Source organism: Rhinopithecus bieti, unplaced genomic scaffold, assembly GCF_001698545.2.
Source record: "Rhinopithecus bieti isolate Rb0 unplaced genomic scaffold, ASM169854v2 scaffold_64374, whole genome shotgun sequence".
In the NCBI taxonomy this organism is placed as follows: Eukaryota; Metazoa; Chordata; class Mammalia; order Primates; family Cercopithecidae; genus Rhinopithecus; species Rhinopithecus bieti.
In genome coordinates this window covers 1-23167 of record NW_016824200.1, presented here as the reverse complement: position 1 = coordinate 23167, position 23167 = coordinate 1, and the positions used below count along the sequence as shown (strand labels likewise).

The following is a 23167-nucleotide window of genomic DNA, read 5'->3' as shown; positions in this document are numbered from 1 at the left end:
TGTAAAATTTAATTCATTCACCAAGTTACTTTATGAGAGAACAAATGCCAATTCCTATTTTACAGCAAATAAAACAAGAAAGAGCAAAACAGTGGGACTCCTTTATATCCCTGCTGCAGGGAGGCAGGAAGACCACCTGCCTTATGACCTCACCATATTCTCTCAGGCTTTCCCTGCTAACAGTTGTTAGATTTACAGAATAAGATATGACCCACAGTATGTTTAAATCCTAAAAAAAATGTTGAATTAAAACAGTGTTGTACTGTACTTCTGAATTTAAGGAAATATTAGCACTACATAAACACTAATATTTCAAGGACCATTACATTTTGTTATTTTCTAAGTCTAATTCTTTTATTCCACAAAAAAATCTCCTATTGGGCCAAGTTATTGGACTTTTGGTTAAGAAGGATGAAAAAGTGCACCTTTGAAGCCAATGNTTTTTTCCTTCTTATTGATCCACATTGTCTGTTGGTGTGTTAACAATTTTACTATGAAAGAGTAAAAAGCTCTCTGTTCTCTCCTAGCTGAAGAAAAACAGCTTATATAATGTTCTTTTAACTCTTCTGAGATAATGTGACCCAAGCAATATCGTCGATGTTCTTTTTCTTCTTTAATATCCTTATCTGTTTTATCCTTAACATAGCATAAATCTTAGTTGTTTTAAGCTTAAGGATGTATATGAAAACACCAACACCCCACTGTCGTGCAGCTGCATACATATTCTCTCTTACCTCTGAAGTTTTCCTCATCTACAGCAGCAGTGCTAGGGGTCAAACACACAAAGGTGCTGTCCCTCAATGCAGCAAACACTGCCATGTGTTGTATGTTTGATGAATTAAAAGGATGCTGCCAACTTAATTACACTGTAACCCTTCAATAAAGGAAGGGCAGAGCTGATTAACTAGTGAATAATTGGGGGCTGATTGATGGCTCTCTCCCTCACTGCTGAAGGCTGTATATATAATTATTTTGCCTTTGGGCCTAATTTTGCCACTGTTAGCTTCCACTTTTGTCATCAGTTGTAATTTATAGTTGAATCCTGCAGCCTTAAAGAAAAAAGGGGAATACAAATTGGAATAGCTCTGATCCTTAGATATGTCACCTGCAAAAGGCCAGTAGGAAGCCTTGAACATCAACATTTGCCACCATTTAATAGTATTAACACTTCATGCTTAGCTAAAAAATTATAATTTTTCAATGATCACAATATCAATTTCTTTGAGCTTAAAATGATATTGTGTCATCTAGTAGGTTTGGATACACTTTTAATTCAGATTGATTTGTTAAAAGTCAAAAGAATTACATAATGCTCTTTTTTTCTCCAAATGTTCCCTCTTTTAAATGTACTAGCAAAACTGTGAATATTTTTTAAAGGCAACAGGATAAAATTTCTTCAACGGAAAGTTTTTAAAAATCAGATATCTTCAGCCATCATAAATATTAGCATAAAATGACCACTATGACTAAAAATAAATCCAGTACCAGAGTGTATATGAAAAATACAATATCTATTAAGCATTTATCATGTACAAGGTACCATGCACAATTTGAAAAATATATACAAAGTAGCAACAGTCATTTGCTACAACCTCAGTATATCAGATCATTAACTTAAAATGTACTATATGAAACATTTTACTCGTAAATCTGTTGTAAAACACAGTAATTCAAATAAAGCAGACCAGTCATAGCAAAGGGCTTTACTGTGGATTCTCCAAGTTTTATGAAGAGACCAACCCTTTACTATAAAGGGGGAAAGTAAGACTAAAGAAATAACTTAAAGATTGCTACTTTCCTCACAATGCTAAAACAATGCAGATGGCTTTATATTACAGATTTTTCTTTCCTTAGTGGTCATAACATCTTACATGCATATTTTTGGTAACTCATTTTTAAAACACTGCAGTGACAAAGTTTCTAAATTATAAGCCAAGATATACAAATTTTCCCTCTCAGATTTCCTTTGTTGTTTTGTCCTCACTGAGAACTTTCTAGCCTGTGACTCACAGGACAATCTGAAGAATCTTTCAGTTAAAGCTCAGTAGTGTGCCAGTGGGCATAGGTTAGGAGAAAAAAATAAAGATTGATATTTGCCCTCTCTTCTTATCTGCACTTAATTTATAAGTCAGTGTAGGTATACAGGAGAAATAAAGGCAGAGACCTTGATGCCTCCCCGTGGAGAATATGCACCATTTGGATTGAAAGCATGAAAGAGGGGAAATTAATGGTAAGCTGTTCATCTGTCACTACTGCCAGCCTGATGTTTTTGCAGAGAAAGAGAGGACTTATATGACATGCCCTCCAGTGAAGGGCAAGTCTGTCTGCTATTCTATTATAAACACAGTGCTCTGGGTTTCAGAGGGATTTAAATGTACAATAAGATTGTACTTTGGATAGATGAGTATTTACACAATTTTATTTTGTAAAAGTATTAACTTGTAGAATTCTGCTTGTTTTAAGAGGAAATCTTATTTTCTCCCTCTCCCCATTTTTCTTCTGTCTTCATTTCCTTCTTTTCCTTAAAATTTAAGTCAAACCTTCTGTTTGACAATGTGGCTTGGGCCTTTTACATCTGGCTGAATTTTTCTTGTATTTTCACATTGCAGTAAAATGTAAATAGATCCTAAAGATTAGGCAAATGAAAAGTGGAGAGTACTTAGTTAAATGTCAATGTACAAAACGTAGAAAATAACTGCAAATTTTAAAATGTAAGGTGTGATTTTTTTTTTATTTCCATTGAATAGAAGCACAACTATGAACATATTGTGAGATACCCAACTGACAGGAGGAAACATAAATAAAAATTTGATCTTGTGTGGAAGATAAAGAATGTCATATTTCCTTATTATTGCAATGATTTATCATGTTAAGAATTGATATATTATCAGAACACTCGATGCTTTCAGTGGGAAATGGAGTAGTACATAAATTGATGGCAGAAATTAAAGTTTAATATTCTTCACTCAACTTTCCAATGTAACAAAAAAATTCTATATTCTTTATAATAAGTAAAAGGGAATTTGGTATATGTATTTACTTTTGCTATTTATGTTATCTTTATTATTGAATAATTTTTTTACAGAAAATTAACCAAAAAAGAGAAACAGAAAAGACATTAGCATTGTTTTAAAGTAGAGGAAAAACAGAAAATAGAAACAAAGTAAACTTTTAGTAATTTGGTGAATGTCTAATTCATTATTATGTTCTAACTAAGGAAACATTTTCAATAGACGTGAAGTAAACCTCAATACAGAAAGGCAGAGACATTTCAATTGCCTTACAAATGCATGAAATAACAACTATAATATAAATAATTCAAGAAACATTTATTTCATGGAAATTAAAATATTATTTTTGTAAATATATGTAAAAGACACTTCAGTTTCTGTTCTGATATATACCCATACATGAGAAGACCCATATGCTTCCTTCAAGAATATTACATTTTAGTAACAGAATAAAGTAAGACAAATATGCAAGTAACTAAAACAATGGCAAAAAAAATATTTCCATGTGAGCAGTAAACAAAACAAAATGAAAATGTTAAAAGTTCTGTGAATTCAGCTGCAAGACAAATTAATCCTGAGTATAAAATAGTAACATGAACAAAGTGGCATTTTATATGAACTTTAGACAGTTGGGAGGATTTAGAGTTCATGAATGAGGAAGAGGATTTTCAACTAGGGAAAGATAATGCTGGTGTGGAGGAAGTACAGGAAATAGCAAGTAGTCCAATTTGCTGGAGTAGGGAAAATATAAAGGAGAGTTGTGGGTAATAAGAATGGAAAAGAAGAGTTGATTTGTGCTATGTAGAATTTTGAATGCCATGATAAAAACTAAGTTCCTTATTTGGTAAGCATGGAAAATAGAGAAGAATTTTAGTTAAGAAGAGGGTAAACATGATTAATTTGATTATTTAGTAAGATTGATTTGGTAGGAGATTATAGTATAGATTGGAGTAGAGGGAGATGGAGAACCAGAGGCCACTTAGAAGGCAATTGTAACTATGGATATGATAGGTAATAATAGTCTGGATAAGTGGATAAGCAGCGGAAATGAAAGAAAAGAATAACTTTCAGCATTCAGTGGAAGTTGAATTCACAGGGCTTTTGTAGCTGAAAGATGGTTGGTATTGAACTTAGATGATAGAACAATGGAAGAATCATACAAAAAATAGGAAAAAAATAGAAGGAAGGTGGAATTACCTTTGAATTTAATTAAAAATTCAGGACTGGAGCCCACAGGAGAGGTTGAGATTAGATATTGAGCTTTAAGAAGTATCAGAACCAAACCAAGAAACATTTCAACATCACTCATTTTGATTTTAAAATTAACCCCCAGAAACATTGTGTTGCACACAGTACCCTGTATTTAGAAGGAACTGTAGCAATCAACCACATCAGAACCCTTTTTTGGTCATCTCTTAATGGAGTATTGACAAATCAACTCCCCTGGGGTGAATTTCAGTGTAAAAGAATTATACACTGTTGATTTTTCTGAGCTGTTTGCTTGGGTTGAAACATTTATTTCCCTGGGAAAAAAAAAAAAAAAAAAAAAAAGGAAAACCCCTGGGCAGAGAATCGGTTCCTAGTTTAGTATTTTTTATTTTTTAAAAAATTCTATCTGCTTATGATGCCTTATATGTGTGTATGTGTGACAAAGAGACAGAGGAAAGAGACAGGGAATCAGAGAAGAAGAGAGACAGAGAAAGCAGGAGAGGGAGAAAAAGGGGGTAAAAGAGAGGGAGACAGAGAAATATATAAATACAGAGTAAAAAGAGACACAGAGAGATAATCAATATGCAAAGATGCAGTAACATGTAAGCAAAATAACATTTTTGTCTATGAGTGATCAGAGACAAAACTCTTATTTGAAGATCTATATTTTCAACTACAGTAATCTTCTGACAAAAATTTATTTATTTGTATTTTAGGGAAAATATCTTTGTAAATATTATAAACTGAAATGCTATTCCTCATTTTCACCCTTTGTATTATTCCCAAGACCTCCTTTGGTGGATTTCTGTATAATAATAGATAACAAACATTTCAGCTCTTTAAAAACCCTGGAGTAAGTGATGTTATAGATGAGGATGTTGGTAGATCTAGGACCCACCAGATCTCAGAGCTAGGCCACAAGCAAACTCTCAAAACCTACTTCTACACATTAGTATTTGCGATGGTGAAACAAAAAAATTACTTTTACAATAAATATTTAAATGCTTAAAACTGTTTAATGCTATGACTATCTCTGTGGAATTACCCTTGAGATTCAGAAAGGTACCTAGTTTGTTTGTAATTAAGTGGCATAGCCATATTTCTGGGTCGATTATCTCAGTTATAGTACTAATGAGAATAAAGTTACAAGTTTGATTACATGAATCAGTTAGCATCCAGTTCTAATTTCTACAAAGTCACAGACTGAAACTAAACTCCATATCTCAGTCATTATGAGGGAGAAAACAGTTATAACACTAGTCCTAACAGAGGTGACATAGGTCAAATAACACGAGAGTCATAAAACATCAATGCACAGGACTTATTACAAGATTGTTTTCTTTACATAAGGATATAGACACAAGTGCTTTTTGGAAAGGGAAATATTTCAGACTATTTATAAACAATTATTCAATTACTATGAATATTCAAGAAGTTCAGAATGTGGTATCCGTTACATGGAAGGAATAGTGGGTTAGTTTCTATAACTCGAGCCATCTTGCAATTCCTCATTACATGTCTTTTGCACATGTAAAAATCCCTTTGACAAAATTCTATTGTTCATTTGGAAAATAAAATACCAGTGTGTTTGATCCACATTTGCTTTATAACGTATTTCAGTAAAGGGATATTAACATCACTCATGCTACTGAAGGGCAAAGACTGAATTTTTCTATTATGTTAATCTTCATATTCCTATAAACATATTATATAGTTAACAATTGATTCTATGCTGGTTTAAAATTATGAATCAAACCACCTAAGAAACCATGGAGTTACTTTAATCCCTGAGAATCAGCTCTACAATAAACACGATTCAGATTTGTTTGTTTGTTTGTTTTTGTAGGCCCCAGAGTGGCTAGAATAGAGCCAGGTACGCAGTAGGTGTCCAGTAAAGAAAGAATGGATGGATGGACGGATGGATGAGTGGATGGATGGATGGATAGAAGAATGCATACATCTCCTATCAGGCCTTGGCCTCTCTGGCCTTCTGTGCTTTTCCCATGCTTTTAAAGTGGTGGTGATTTGTATTCAGATTTTAGAATCTTCTTTACATGTGTTGCTTTATCTTATATTTTACGAAATGTTTTAATCAGCAATGTAGACATTGAAACTAAGTGCTTGGAGGCCCACCTCAGGACTAGGTTTGCACCTGGGGACATCAGCTTCAAGCTGGTCCCCACAATACCAGGCTCTATATTGGCCTTGGTGATTCCAGGCTTACAGGCTTCAGTCCCATCCAGTGCCACACCAGCATAAAGCTCCAAGCTGACCCCTGAAGCCTTAGGCTACAGGCCCACTCACATCAAGCCAGCCCCTGCATCCCCAGGCTCCAAACCAGTACTTATGGACCCAGGTTCTAGGCTCATTCTTATGCCAGAACAGCACCCAATGACCTCACCTCCCAACTGGATACCACAGACTCAGTCACCAGGCTAGTGCTCATAGACTCAACTTACAGGCCAATTTCTGCAGATATAGTCTGCAGGCTGGAACCAGCACCAGACCAGCCCATGAAATCCTGTGCTTCTGCAACCCAGGGTCCAGGCTCATCCTATTATACCTTAGGCCGAGGTTAGACCCATCAAAGCCATTCATCAGGGCCACCTCAGCACCAGAACGACCCCTGTAGCATCAGGGTATAGGCCAACATCCAGAGACCTATATTCCAGGCTAACATTTGCAGAGCCAAGATTCAGACTGGGCCCCATAAACTCAGGCTCCAATTCTGCCCCAGTTCCCAGGCAGCTCTCATGGAATTAGGCTTCAGGCCAATCCCTGTGGACTCAGGGACTAGGACCATCCCTGAATTAGGCCTGACCCCATGGACCCAGGCTTCAGTATGGATACCAAAGACATGTGCTTCAGGCTTCTCCATACAGATCCAATTGACAAATCCAACTGGATGGACTCCAGTGCTAGGCTTGCACCATAAACCCAGGATTCAGGTCTACACAGAAAGGCCAAGCCCCAGGCCAGCCCCTTCAGACTCAGATGCCAGCTCTACTCGCCTGCTGACTCAGGCATCACGTCAGCTGGCTTAAGTACTTGAATAGAAACACTACATGTGGACCCCACCAGACAGCCTGCCCAGAATCTCTGGACTAGCTTATTGATGAAGGGTTTTCCCTGTCACAATCAGTCTGCAAAGACTGGGATAGGTGTATACTTCTTCAATATGCAGATACCAATCCATGACCGAAGGAATGACGAAGAATCAGGGAACACGACATTACCAAAGGAAGAAAATAAAGCAACAGCAACCAAACCTAAAGAAATGAGGATTTATTGACTGCCTGAGAAAGAGTTCAAAATAACCTTCATGAAGAAGCTCAGTGAGCAGCAAGAGAACAGAAAGACAAATAAAAAATCAGAAAGATAATAGTGAACAAAATGAAAAAATAAAAGATAGAAATGACAGTAGTCCCTACATATTTGTGATTTTTCTTTTCACATTTTCAGTTAATTGAATTCAACCATGGTCCAAAACTATTAAATGAAAGTTTCCGGAAATAAAAAAAAATTCGTAAGTGTTAAATTGTGCTGCATTCTGCTTAGGATAATGAAACCTCATGCCATCTTGCTGTGTCCCATCTGGGACATGAATCATTTTCCTTTGTGCAGCATATTCCTGCTATCTATGCTACCTTCCCATTAGTCCCTTAGTAGCCCTCTCAGTTATCAGATTGACAGTTGCAGTATGTCAGTATGTCAGTACTTGTGTTCAAATAACCCTTATTTTACTTAATAATGACTCAAAATGACAAGATTAATGATGCTGGCATATTGTTGTGATTGTTCTATTTTATTATTAGTTTTTGTTTTTAATCTCTTACTGTGCCTAATTTATAAATTCAACTTTATCATAGGTATGAATGCATAAGAATAAACAATATCTATAGGTATTTGTATTAGCTGCGATTTCAGGCATTCACTGAGAGTCTTGAAATATATCTTTCATGTATAAGGAGAGACTACTGTATAAAATAGAAACACACATATTCTAGATCTGAGGGAAAACAAACACATGGTCTTGCAAAATTTTTTTGATATAACCTCCAAATTTTTGATAAAATCAAAAATAGACAAATGAGACTGCATCAAACTAAAAGCTTTGGCATAGCAAAGGAAACAATTAACAAAATCAAGAGACAACCTATGGAATTGGAGAAAACATTAGCAAAATTTATATTGTATAAGGAATAAATATACATCCAAAATATATGGAACTCAAACAACTCAAGTGAAAAAATATCTGATATATAAATAAACAAAAGAGCTTGTGATAGCTAATATTCGGTGTCAACTAGACTCGTTTAAGAAATTGTCAGATGGCTGGTAAGTGTTGTTTCTGGCTGTGAGTGAGAGGGTGTTTACAAGAAAATTGACCCTACAATCAGTGGATTGAAAGAAAAATCTACCTTCAGTGTGGGCCACCATCAAATCAGCTGGGAGCCTGAGCACAATAAGGTAGATGGAACATGGAAAAGAGGGATACTCACCTCAATTTTGCTTTCTCTTTCTCTACCTTCTATAGCAGGATGCCTTTTGTTCTCCTGTTTTGAATATCAGAGTCCAGGTTCTTCAGCTTTTGAATTCTAGAACTTGCAATAGTTGCCCCCTATAGGCAACTCAGGCCTTTAGCCTCAGACTCAGGGCTACATTTTTCATTTCCCTGGTTTGGAAGCTTTCAGACGTGGGCTGAGCCCCATTAGTAGCTTCTTTGAAAGCCACACTACTGACCTCTCCAGGAATCACACTACTAGCTCTCCTGATTCTTCAGCTTTCAGTTGGCCAGCTATGGGACTTTACCTTCATGGTCATGTGAGTCAAATCACCTGTAATAAATCTTCTTTCACACACACACACACAAACACACACACACCACATATATATCCTATTGGTTCTGCCCCTCCAGATAACCCTGACTGATACAGACCTAAATAGACATTTCTCAAAAAAGACATAAAAACGGCCAACAGGAATATTATAAAATGCTCAAACACATTATTCATGAAAGAAATACAAATTAAAACCACAATGAGATACCACTTAACACCCCTTAGAATGGCTGTCATCAAAAAGACAAAAGATAAGTGTTGGCGAGGACATGGAAAAATTAGAACCCTTGTAAACTGTTGGTTGGAAACACTATTAGTTGAAAACATTGTGAAGGCCTATCAAAAATTAAAACTACAACTACCATGTGGTCCAGCAATCCCACTTCTGGGTATATATGCAAAGGAAATGAAATAAATATGCTGAAAAGTGGCCCATATTTATTGTAACATTACTCATAATAGCCAAGATAAAGAAAATGTTATAATGTGGTGTATATATATAGAATATATATAATATTACATATCTTTATCTCCACATTTCAAGAGCTGACACCACTGACACCACCCAGTGTGAACCTGGAGGGCTACAGCGGCACAGTCCTGGCTGGACCCAAAAGTGCTGCAGGCTATTGACTATTCTACCACACAGAGAGTACTAATATCCATGGAAAGGGCAGTGCATTGCAGCAAGGAGGTGGCCACTGGAACAAAGGAAACTAGAGCATGTGCTTTTCAGAAGCAACCCTGCTCCCAGATATGCCACAAACTCTGTGTCCAGGCTTGCAATAGATGAGTGGAATACCTTCCCCATTCCGCATATGGCTGCAGCAGTTACTGACATAGGGAGCATAGGCTGGCAAGCCTGAAAGCTGACTGTCTGAGACTGGGATCAGCAACCCCAACCCCACTGGCATGTTGCCTCTGTTCTTGGGCTTATATAGAAAAAGAAAAGCTCCTTCCCTGCTCTGCACACTGCCACAGCCACACCAGCACTGTTGCTGCCACTGGGAGCTAGAGTGAGTGAATCGAAAGGCTGCTTGTCTGGAGCTATGAGTGGCAACAGCACTCCCACTCATGTGTAGAAGATGGTGTCCCTACCCTCTTGTGCAATGCTGTCACTCATGCTCCACATCTGACAGCTGCAAGTCCAGGGCTTGAATGGTAATAACCTCTGTGACAGCAAGGTCTCTGTTTTCAGGCCCAAATGCAGAAGGCAGGATTTCCTTTGTCTCTCTGCACAACCTTGCCATCATCATGCAGCTGGAAAGCAAAGCAAGTGCTACACAGAACCTGAAAGCATCCTGTTTGGGACTCTGAGTGCCAATCATACCCATGCCCGAAGCAAGGCCCCTGTATTCTAGTATGTGTCCTGAATACAGGATCCTCACACGCACCACTGTGGGTACTGCTGCTTGCAGAGAAAAAGTGTGCACTCCCCAGAGCCTGAGAGCTGTCTACAGGGGATTTTTGATAGCAACCACACAAACACCAACAGTAGAACCACTGTCTTTTAGCAAGAATCCTGAGATCATGTTATACACACCCACTACTACAGATCACCATGTTCTACCTACTACAGCCTATGCCCCTGCACACCACTAGTGGTCTGAGATGAGACCTGCTGAGCCTGACACCACCACCTCAGTACCTGAGCATGACTGAGGACCTGGGGATTTCTCTGCCCATTTCACTACCTGTGGCTTATGTGTACTCAACCCCGAGAAAGTGAAGACAGACACATTCAGCCTGCCAGCAACACACCAACAGCACCAACCCACACAAGTCACCTAGGAGCCTGGAAATCAGTCTTCCCAGCCCATCAAAGCCATCATGAACATAAGTATGCACTGCTTGGGACCAAGAGTATCATCCTGCCTCTGCTACTGCCATTGTTCATGCCACAACTGCTCAGAAGCCTGAGAACCCACCCACCTGCCAAAAACACAGCTGCCACTACCAGCACACAAGCAAGACGTCTGGAGGCCCAGGAATTTACCCACCTGAACCCACTAAAAAAAGTGCCAGTATATTCTATCCTTGGGCTCAAGAACAGAGATGTTTAGTCCTCTGCCACCACCACTAGAACCTGAAGATTGGCCCACCTAGAATCTATGTCCTGAACAAAACTTTACTATCACATTTATTAATAACTACACCCTAAACCACTGAAGAAAATACAGATAGCGCTGATGCTGTTTAGAGGCAAATAAATCATACAGAGACTATATTACTGCACACACCCAGATTAAAAACCAAAAAACTCTACCCAACCAAAACCACTGACACATATTCAGGAAAAATTTCTCAGGTCTGAGAGCAAATTCAAAAAATTGGGAGAAGTGACTACCACAAAAAATATGCAGAAATCAATAAAAGAACATAGAAATGTGACAAACAAAATGACACCTTAAAAGGAACACAACAATTCTCCAGCAACAGATCCCAATAAAAAAATTTAAAAAATTCTGGAAAATGTTGGTAGTAAAGAAATTCAGTGAGACACAAGAGAATAAAATGATACAAACAAATCAGAACGACAATTTAGAATACCAATGGGAAATTTACCAAAGAGATAAATATCATTTTTAAATGAAAATTTGGAAACTGAAGAATTCACTGAACAAAATACAAAATTTATTCTAAAGCTTCAACAATAAATTAGATAAAGAAGAAGGAAACACCTCACAACTCGAGGACAGGTCCTATGAAATAACCTAGTCAGACCAAAATAATTCTTTTTCAATGCAAAAGAATGATTAAAGGCTTTGTCATATAAGGGACATCGTAACATGACCAATTATACAATTTATTGGTATGCAAAAAAGTGAGAAAAAAAAGGTGTTTGAAAACCCATTTAATAAAATAATAGACAAAAAGTTTTGAAGTCTAGCAAGAGATTTAGAAATCCAGATACCGGAAGATTAGTGATCACCAAACAGACACAATACAAAATGGTCTTCTCCACAGCACACTATAGTCAAACTATCTAAAGTTAAAAACAAGAAAGAATTCTTAACAAGGCAAGAAAAATGTTTCACCTATAAAAGAACTTCCATCAGACTAACAATGGATTTATCAGCAAAAACCATATAGGCCAAGGGAGAATGGATGATATATTCAAAGTGATAAGAAAAAAATCAAACAAAATTTTCATCCAAGGATACTACATCTAGCAATATCGTCCTTCCTAAATGAAGGAGAAATAAATGTTTACCCAGACAAGCAAATGATGAAACAATTCAACACTAGGCCAGTCCTATAATAAATACTCAAGGAAGTTCTAGACCTGGAAGGGAAAGTACAACAGTTATTGTTATGATAACACATGGAAATTTGAACTCACTGGTGACACAAACACACAAATAAGAAAGAGAACAGACACAAATGGTACCACTATATAAAACTGCCAAACCACAATAACAAACAATAAGTGACAAAGAAAGGAACAAAGAATGTACAAAACAGACCTCCCCCCAAAAAAAAACCCAATTAATAATATGACAAGGAGAAATCCTCAGGAATCAATAATAACTTTGAATGTAAATTAATTAAATTCTCCACTTAAAAGATATAGACTGGCCAGGTGTAGTGGCTCACACCTGTAATTCCTGCACTTTGAGAGGCTGAGGTGGATGGATCACTTGAGGTTGGGAGTTCGAGACCAGCCTGGCCAACATGGTGAAACCCTGTCTCTACTAGAAATACAAAGTTAAGCTAGGTGTGGTGGTGGGTGCCTGTAATCCCAGCTACTCAGGAGCCTGAGGGAGGAGAATCGCTTGAATCCAGGAAGTGAAGGCTGCAGTGAGCCGAGGTCATACCACTGCACTACAGCGCTGGGCAACAGAGTGAGACTCCATCTCAAAAGAATAATGATGTACTAAGTAGCTATATTATATATATATTACTATATGGCCTAAAATGGACAAAGAAATGATCCTATTACAAGCTGTGCATACAAGTAATATACTTTACCAATAAAGAAATATAATAGACGAAGAGTAAAAAGGTGGAAAAGGATATTCCACCAAAATGGAAACCAAAAGCTAACAGGAATGGCTATATATAGCAATACTAAAAACACATTCATTCAATAATTGAGTGCTCAGATTCATAAAGCAAATGCTATTTGATATCGAGAGAGAGCCTTTAATACAGTAATAGCAAGACTTCAATAAGCAATGCTCAGCAAAGACAGGTAATCTAGAGGAACAATAAAAAAGAAACATTAGATTTGAAAGGGATCTTAGATCACATGGACAGTTATGATCACATGGACATTTACAGAACATTTTCTCCTATAACAGAAGAATATGTGTTATTCTCATCAGCACATGGAATATCCTATATGTTAGGACAGACTGTATGTTAGGACCCAAAATAGGCCTAAAAAAATTCTAAAATAAACAAAATCATATCAAGTATTTTCCCAAACCACGATGAAATAAAACTAGAAATCAATAGGAGAGAAACTTTGGAAATGGTACAAATATTGAATGAATATTGGATCAATAAATAATGTGGAAATAAAAGAAAAATTCTTGAAACTAATGAAAATAGAAACACAACATATTGAAACCTGTGAGATACAGAAAAAACAGTGCTAAGAGAAAAGATTATAGAAGTAAACACCTACATAAAAATTCAAATAAACAATTTAACAATGTATCTCAATAAATTAGAAAATCAAGAACAAACCAAATGCAAAATTTGTACATGAAAAGAAATAGTAAGTCTAAAATATAAAAGGATCAATGAAATAAAAGTCAATTATTAAAAAACATAAACAAAATTGATAAACCATGAGCTAGACTAACCAAGGAAAGAAAAGAGAAGACCCAAATAAATTTTAAAATGCAAACACAGTTGTAACAACACTGCCACAGGAATGCGGAAGGTCAATGGAGAGTGGAGAGTGTTATCAGTAGCTATATGATACAAACTGAAAAACCTAAAAAAAATATTGATTCCTCGAAAGATATAACCTACCAACCCTGAATCAGGAAGAAATAGAAAATTTGGACAAATCATGATATGGTTTGGTTCCGTGTCCCCACCCATATCTCATGTCGAATTTTAACTCCAAATTTTGGGGGAGAAATCTCATGGGAGGACGTTGGATCATGAGGAATGGATTTCCCCCATGCTGTTCTCTTGATAGTGAGTGAGTTCTCACAAGATCTGACAGTTTAAAAGTTTATGACACTCTCTCTCTCTCTTTCTCTTTCTCGCTCTCCCCCCCCCTTACCTGCCATCCTATGAAGAAGGTACTTGCTTTCTCTTCACCTTCTGCCACGATTGTAAGTTTCCTGAGAACTCACAGTCATGCTTCCTGTTAAGCGTGCTGAACTGTGAGTCAATTAAAGCTCTTTTCTTTATAAATTACCCAGTCTCGGGTAGGTTTTTATAGCAGTGTGTAAAAGGACTAATACAGAAATTTGTTACCACAGACAGTGCGGTGCTGCTATAAAGGTACCCCAAAACATGGAAGTGACTTTAGAACTGGGTTGTCAGCAGAGGATGGAACAGTTTTGAGGCATCAGAAGAAGACAGGAAGTTGCGGGAATGTTTGAAACTTCATAGAGACTTGTCAAATGGTTCTGACCAAAATGTTTATAGTGATATGGACAGGTGGTCTCAGATAAAGATGAGGAATTTATTAGGGACCGGAGTAAAGGTCACTTTTGCTATGCTTTGCCAAAGAGACTGGCAGCATTTTGCCCCTGGTCAAATGATCTGTGAATCTTTGAATTTGAGAGAGATGATTTAGGGCATCTGGTGAAAGAAATTTCTAAGCAGTAAAGCATTCATGAGTGACTTGGCTGTTTCTAAAAGTGTATGCTCATATGCATGAAGAAAAAGATGGTCTGAAATTTGAGCTTATATTTAAAAGGGTAGCAGAGCATGAAAGTTTGAAAAATTTGCAGCTTGATCATGCAGTAGAAAATATATACCTGTTTTTTTCTGGGGAGAAATTCAAGTTGGCTGCATAGACTTGGATAACTAACAAGGAACCACATGCTAATAGCCAAAATAATGATGAAAATGGCTTCAGGGCATTTCAGAGATCTTTGCAGACTTCCCCTCCTATCACAGGCCTGGAGGCCTAGGAGGAATACATGGTTTCCTTGGTCAGGCCTAGGGTCCCGTTGCTGTGTGCAGCCTCAGCACAGGGCGTCCTCTGTCCCCGCTGTTCAAGCTTTTGTATTGCCTAAAAGGAGACAAGGTATAGCTCAGGCAGTTGCTTTAGAGGGGGGAAAGCCCCAAGCCTTTGCAGCTTCCATGTATTGTGCCTGCAGGTGCACAGAAGGTAAAAGTTTGGGAGCCTTTGCCAAGATTTCAGAGTATGTATGAAAATGCCTGGATGTCTAAGCAGAAGTCTGCTGCAGGAACGGAACCTTCATGGAGAACCTGTATTATGGCAATGCAGAGGAGAAATGTGGGGTTGGAGTCCCCACACAGAGTTCTCACTGGGGCACTGCCTAATGGAGCTGCAAGAAGAGGGTCATGGTCCTCCAGACCCCAGAATGGTAGATACACTGATAGTTCGCACTCTGTGCCTGAAAAAGCCACAGGCACTCAATGCCAGACTATGAAAGCAGCCATCGGAGCTGTACCCTTCAGAGCCACGGGAGCAGAGCCACCCAAGCTTTTGGGAGACCATCTGTTGAGTCAGTGTGGCCTAGATGTGAGACATGGAGTCACAGGAGATCATTTTGAAGCTTTACAATATAATAACTTCCCTGCTATGTTTCAGACTTGCATGGGGCCAGTTTCCCTTTGTTTTGGCCAAGTTCTCTAATTTGGAATGGGAACATTTAGCCAATGCCTGTATCCCAATTGTATCTTGGAAGTAACTAACTTGTTTTTGAAATTACAAGCTCATAGGTGGAAGAGACTTGCTTTGCCTCAGATAAGACTTTGGACTTACACTTTTGAGTTAATGCAAGAATGAGTTAAGACTTTGGAGGATTGTTGGGAAGGCACAATTGTGCTTTGACCTGTGAAAAGAACATGGGATTTGGGAGGGACCAGGGGTGGAGTAATATGGTTGGTTCTGTGTCCCTACCCATATCTTTTGTGGACTTTTAATTCAAAATTTTGGGGATTTTATCCTGGTGGGTGGTGATTTTATCATGGGGGTGGGTTTCTCCCTTGCTGTTCTCATAATACTGAGTGCTTCTCCTTCCTGGAGACTTGTTGAATGGCTTTGCCCAAATTGCTGATAGAAATATGGACAGTAAAGTCCAGGCTGAGGTGGTCTCAGATGGAAATGAGGAACTTGTTGGGAACTGGAGCAAAGGTGACTCATTATGCTTTAGCAAAGAGACTGCTGGCACTTGCCCCTGTCCTTGCAAATTGTGGAACTTTTAATTTAAGGGATATGATTTAGGGTATCTGGTGGAAGAAACTTCTAAGCAGCAAAGCATTCAAGATGCAACTTGGGTGCTGCTAAAGGCATTCAGTTTTATAAGGGAAGCAGAGCATAAATGTTTGGAAAATTTGCTGCTGGACAATGTGATTGAAAAGAAAACCCCATTTTCTGAACAGGAATTGAAGCCAGCTGCAGAAATTTGCATAAGTAACAAGGAGCTGAATTTTAGTCTCCAAGACAATGGGGAAAATGTCTCCAGGGCATGTCAGAGGTCTTCATGGCAGCCCATCCCATCACAAGCCTGGAGGCCTAGGAGGAAAAAGTGGTGGGCCCCTGTGTTGTGTGCAGCCTAGGGACTTGGTGCCTTGCATCACAGCCCCTCCAGTCATGGCAGAAAGGGGCCAACATAGAGCTCAGACCATGGTTTCAGAAGATGGAAGCCTCAAGACTTGACAGTTTCCAAGTGCCTTTAAGCCTGACAGTGCACAGAAGTCAAGAATTGGGTTTTGGAGACCTCTGCCTAGATTTCAGAATATGTATGAAAATGTCTGTATGTCCAGGCAGAAGTTTGCTTCAAAGGCAAGTTCTCATGGAGAACCTCTGCTAAGGCAGTGCAGAAGGGAAATGTGGATTGGAGTCCCCACACAGAGTCCCTACTGGGGCACTGACTAGTGGAGCTGTGAGAAAAGGCTACTATCCTCCAGATTCCACAATGGTAGATCCACTGACAACTTGCATCGTGTGCCTAGAAAAGCCACAGACAACACTGGCCCATGAAAGCTTCAGGGAGGCAGGCTGCACCCTGCAAAACCACAGGGGCAAAGCTGCCCAAGACCATGGGAACCCACCTCTTTCATCAACACGACCTGGATGTGCAACATGGAGTCAAAGAAGATAATTTCTGGGCTTTAAGATTTGACTGCCCCACTGGATTTTGGACTTGCATGAGGTCTGTTGCTGCTTTGTTTTGGCCAATTTCTCATATTTGAAACAGCTTTATGTACCCAATGTCTGTAGCCCCACTGTACTAGGAAGTAACTAACTTACTTTTGATTTTACAGGCTTATAGGGATAAGGGACATGCTTTGTCTCAGATGAGACGTTAGACTGTGGACTTTTGAGTTAATGCTGAAATGAGTTAAGACTTTGTGGGACTGTTGGGAAGAAAAGATTGATTTTGAAATGTGAAGACATAAGATTTGGGAGGGGCCAGGAGCAGGATGATATGATTTGGTTGTGTTGCCACCCAAATCTCATCTTGAATTGTAGCTCCCACAATTTCCATATGTCATGGGAGGAATCCGGTAGGAGGTGATTGAATTATGGGGAATGGTCTTATCTGTGTTGTTCTCATGATAGTGAATGAGTCTCACAAGATCTGATGGTTTTAAAAATGGGATTTTCTCTGCACAATGTCTCTCTTTGCCTGCCACCATCCACATAAGATATGATTTGCTCCTCCTTGCCTTCTGCCATGATTGTGAGGCCTCCCCAGCCACTTGGAACTGTGAATCCAATTAAACCTCTTTCTTTTGTAAATTGCCCAGTCTCGGGTATGTCTTTTATCAGCAGCATGAAAACGAACTTATACACATACATATATAAATACCTTTATCTATGTATCTATACAGAGAGACATATGTTATAGCTATAGATATCTCTGTGGAGATTGATCTATAGAGTTATCTTTTTCTTTCTACACAGTCATTCCTAGGTAACTGTAGGAGATTTGTTCTAGGAACCTCTTGTATGGATTTGTTCTTTGTTCCCACTCAAATCTCATCTTTTAGCTCCCATAATTCCCATGTTTTGTGGGAGGGACCCAGTGGGAGATACCTGAACCATGGTGGCGGATCTTTCCCATGCTGTTCTCATGATAGTGAATGGGTCTCACAAAATCTCATGGTTTTACAAACGGGAATTTCTCTGCAAAAGTCTCTCTTTGCCTGCTGACATCTATATAAGATGTGATTTGTTCGTGCTTGCCTTCCACCATGATTGTGAGGCCTCCACAGCCACATAGAACTGTGAGTTTTCCATTAAACTTATTTCCTTTGTAAATTGCCCCATCTCGGTTATGTCTTTATCAGCAGCATGAAAACGGACTAATATACTCCCATAGATACCAAACTTCACTGATGTTCAAGTCCCTTATATAATATGACATAGTAGTTGTCTATAACCTATGCACATCCTCCTATATACTTTAAATAATCTCTAGATTACTTATAATACATAATACACTGTAAATGCTATGTAAATAGTTGCTATATTGTATTTTATTTATATTCTTCTTTTCTTTTCTTTCTTTTTTTTTTTTTTTTTGTGGGGGGGGGGGGCAGTCCTCACTCCTCACTCTGTTTGCCCAGGCTGGGAGTGCAATAGTGGTATCGTCGGCCTCACTGCAACCATCTGCCTCCCGGGTTCAAGCCATTCTCCTGCCTCAGCCTCCTGAGTAGCTGGGGTTACAGGCACCCACCACCACGCACAGTTAATTTTTTGTATTTTTAGTAGAGATGGGGTTTCACTGTGTTGGTCAGGCTCCAACTCCCGACCTTGTGATCTGCCCACCTCAGCCTCCCAAAGTGCTGAGTTTACAGGGGTGAGCCACCGTGACTGGCCAAATTATTTTTCTTATTGTTTTGTTATTGATTATTTTTGTCTCGAATATTTGTGATTCACAGTTGGTTGGATTAATAGATACAGAAGCCACAGATATAGAGGACCAATTTTGTGTGTGCATATGTATAAAATTTCTCCAGATAGTAATTAAAGGAATAGATAGATTGATAGGCAAGTACAAAGGAATTTCTTTCTGAAATCAGTCGTATGATTGCAGAGGTACAAGTTTAATATATTAAGAGTAGTCTGGCAGACTGCTGACCCAGGAAAAAGTTGTAGTCAATTTACAAAGGCAGTTTACTGGCAGAATTCCTTCTTCCTTGCGAGATGTCTGTTTTATTTAATTAAATCCTTCCATTAATTGATGATTCTCAGCCACAATAGAATGTAATCTGTTTTACTCAAGTCTACTGATATAAATGTTAATCTCATCCATGAAACACATTCAGAGAAACATCCAGAATAATGTTTGATCTAATACCTGGGACTGTGGCCCAACAACGGTGTCACAAAAAAGTAAACATTACAAGTCTACCCCTTGTCCAACTGCCACCTACACACATCTCTGTACACCATACCTAAACTCTTAATAAAGACAATTAGAAGGCCATACTCCTGCCAAATATAATACAACTATCCTACATATAACTGAAAATGTACTAACTCCTTTCTCAGAAGAGAATGCAAAATCTTAGGAAAATGTTTACTCTTCTTGATATCCCATAACTGAAATAATATGATGTAACACAAACAATACATAAATACTATGATATAAAATAAATATATATTATGCTACATGATAAAAACTTAATGTGGAAGGAAACAAAATTTATTTATATACATATTCATACTAAAACAAAATAAGACAACTCCAATCACCCTTTCTATAACTTGTGATGCACTCATATTTGGTATTCATAACTAACTACACACACTGTATTTCCTTTGCTCTTAGAAAATGCTTCAGCTGGTTGTAGCTTGTTACTTTGGGACTTACACAAAGCTTCATTTCAGAAGTGTCTGGGCTATTAATAGTCTTTTCTTCACAATTCAGAGTAATGAGGAGCTCAAAGTGGCTGAGGAGAAATCTTAACTTCCAGTTCAATGGAATTCTTATGTCTTCTAGTAAAAGTACCCATCCCTTTGTAATAAAGACCTGTAGACCAGCAGAGCCTAAGATTGTAGAAAAAAAGTTTGTTACAAGTGAGTCACTAGCGGTAATAGTTTTACCATTCCCATTTCAACTTGTTGATTCCTGGACCTGTGAATCCTGGGTATAGCAGGAGCATTACAATATATTGGATGCTGTTTTAGGTCATACACAACTTTCTGAAGAAATGTGCCCCAGTGCTACATGGTATTTACTACTTAGATTGCAGTGTCATGGAGTCTTCAAAAGACCATTTCATAGTTCTATTGGTCAGCTCCATAATTCTGGTGGAGAAAACATGGCAAGACCACTGAAGCCTATGACCACAGTGCGCTGTGCCTCCTTTGTTGTGAAGTCAGTTCCTTGAACATAAGCAATTGTGTGTGGACTTCCATAAGAGTGGATAAGTCGTGATGTAAGGCCATGGATGATAGTTTTGAGAGAAAACATTGCATAAAAGAAAAGCAAATTTATATCCACAGTAAGTGTATATTTTAGCAACAACAAAATACTGTCTTCCATGATGAAAGCAGTTCGATGAAATCAACCTGGCACCAGGTAGCTAGCTGATCATCCTGAGAAATAATTGCAATCTGAAACTAAAGGCAGTCTACTGGAAGATTTTTTTTTTTCCTCGGGATAAATTATTCTATTTTACTGAGAGCTTCTCTTGATTATATGAGGCTCACCCACATTATAGAGGGTAATCAGCTTTACTCAAAATCCTCAAATTTAAATGTTAATCTAATCCAAAACAAGTTCATCTTCATAGAAACATTCAGAATAATATTTGACCATGTAGCTGGGCAGTTACCCAGCAAAGTTAACACACAAAATTAATCAATATAACCAGTGAGAATACTGTGAACTTGAACAAAACTATAAACCACTTGCAACTGAAAGAAATACCGAGTACATTCTACCCAAAAAACAGCACAATACATAGCATTCTCAATTGTACATGAAACATTTACCAGGGTAGACTATATATTAGGCCATAAAATGGGTACAAATAAAGATTGAAAACATATGGCTGAGCAAGGAGGCTCGTGCCTATAATCCCAGACATTTGAGAGTCTGAGACAGGAGGATTATTTGAGTCCAGGAGTTTAAAAATACTCAGGGCAACATAGTGAGATCTCATCTCTTCATAAAGAAAATAGATTAGTTGGACATGGAGATGCATGCTTATAGTCCCAGCTACTCAGGAGGCTGAGGAGGGAGAACCACATGAGAACAGGAGGATGTGGCTACAGTGAACCATGATCACGCCTCTGCACTCAGCCTTGGTGAAGAGGAAGACTCTGTCTCAGAAACAAACAAACAAAACCAACATAAAATATATATTTTTTAATAAAAATGGAGTGAAACTGACATTAAATAACAAAAGGAATACTAAAAAATTATGTAAGTATGTGGAAATGAAACAACACTATTTTACAAAACAAATAGATTAAATAAAAAAATCCAAAACAAATTAATTAGAAAAACACTGAGACTTATGAAAATTTCAAACAACATCCCAACACTTATACAATGAGTAAAAGAAGGTCTAAGAGGAAAATTTATAGGTTAAAAGCTGACATTATTAAAATAAAAGTATCTCGAGTAAATAACTTTACAACATAAAGGGCTGGAAAACAAAGCAAACTGAACTCAAATTTAGTTGATGCAAAAAATCAATAGGGGTGAGAATGAGATAAATATAAGAATAGATAAACAACAGAGAATATCAATTAAAATAAAAATTGGGCCAGGGGCGGTGGCTCAGGCCTGTAATCCCAGCACTTTGGGAGGTGGAGGTGGGTGGATCACGAGGTCAGAAGATGGAGACCATCCTGGTTAACACGGCGAAATCCCGTCTCTACTAAAACACAAAACAAAACAAAACAAACAAACAAAAAAAAAGCCGAGCGTGGTGGTGGGCGCCTGTAGTCCCAGCTACTCGGGATGCTGAGGCAGGAGAATGGCCTGAACCCGGGAGGCGCAGCTTGCAGTGAGCGGAGATCGCACCACAGCACTCCAGTCTGAGCAACAGATTGAGACTCCCTCTCAAAATAAATAAATAAATAAATAAATAAATAAATAAATAAATAATTGATTCTTTGCAAGGATAAACAAAATTGACACAACCTTAGCTAGATTGAATGAGAAATAGGAGATGTACCACATAACTAAAATTAGAAATTAAGATAAATTCTGGAGAGGATGAAGAATAAAGGGAATTCTTACATACTGTTGGTGTGTATGTAAAGGTATATGTAAATTGTGTATATGTAAATAAGTACAGACACTATGGAAAACAGTATGGAGGTTCCCCAAAAAACTAAAAATTAAACCACCATATGATCCAGCAATCGCACTACTGGATATATATCCAAAGGAAAGAAAATTATGTGGAAGTGATATTGGGCATCTTGTCTCCGCTACTGCTATGGCACCTGTGAAAAAACTGGTGAAGGGGGGCAAACAAAAGAAGCAGGTTCTGAAATTCACTCTTGATTGCACCTACCCCGTAAAAGATGGAATCATGGATGCTGCCAATTTTGAGCAGTTTTTGCAAGAAAGGATCAAAGTGATCGGCAAAGCTGAGAACCTTGGTAAGGGGTGGTGACCATCGAAAGGAGCAAGAGCAAGATTGCCGTAACATCAGAGGTGCCTTTTTTAAAACAGGTATTTGAAATATCTTACTAAAAAATATTTGAAGAATAATAAACTACGTGATTGGTTGCACGCAGTTGCTAACAGCAAAGAGAGTTATGAATTCCGTTACTTCCAAATTAACCAGGATGAAGAAGAGGAGGAAGACGAAGATTAAATTTCATTTAGCTGGAATATTTTGTATGAGCTCTTGGAAAAAATTTGGGAACCAAAATGGTGGTTTATCCTTGTATCTCTGCAGTGTGGATTGAACAGAAAATTGAATATCACAGTCAAAGGGCTTCCTTTGGGCCGCCAGTCA

At 38.1% G+C, this 23167-nt stretch overlaps 1 pseudogene; it reads left to right on the top strand.

Moving 5' to 3' along the window:
* Positions 1-22639: 22639 nt before the first annotated feature.
* Positions 22640-23023, top strand: LOC108522097 (60S ribosomal protein L22 pseudogene; annotated as a pseudogene).
* Positions 23024-23167: the final 144 nt, after the last annotated feature.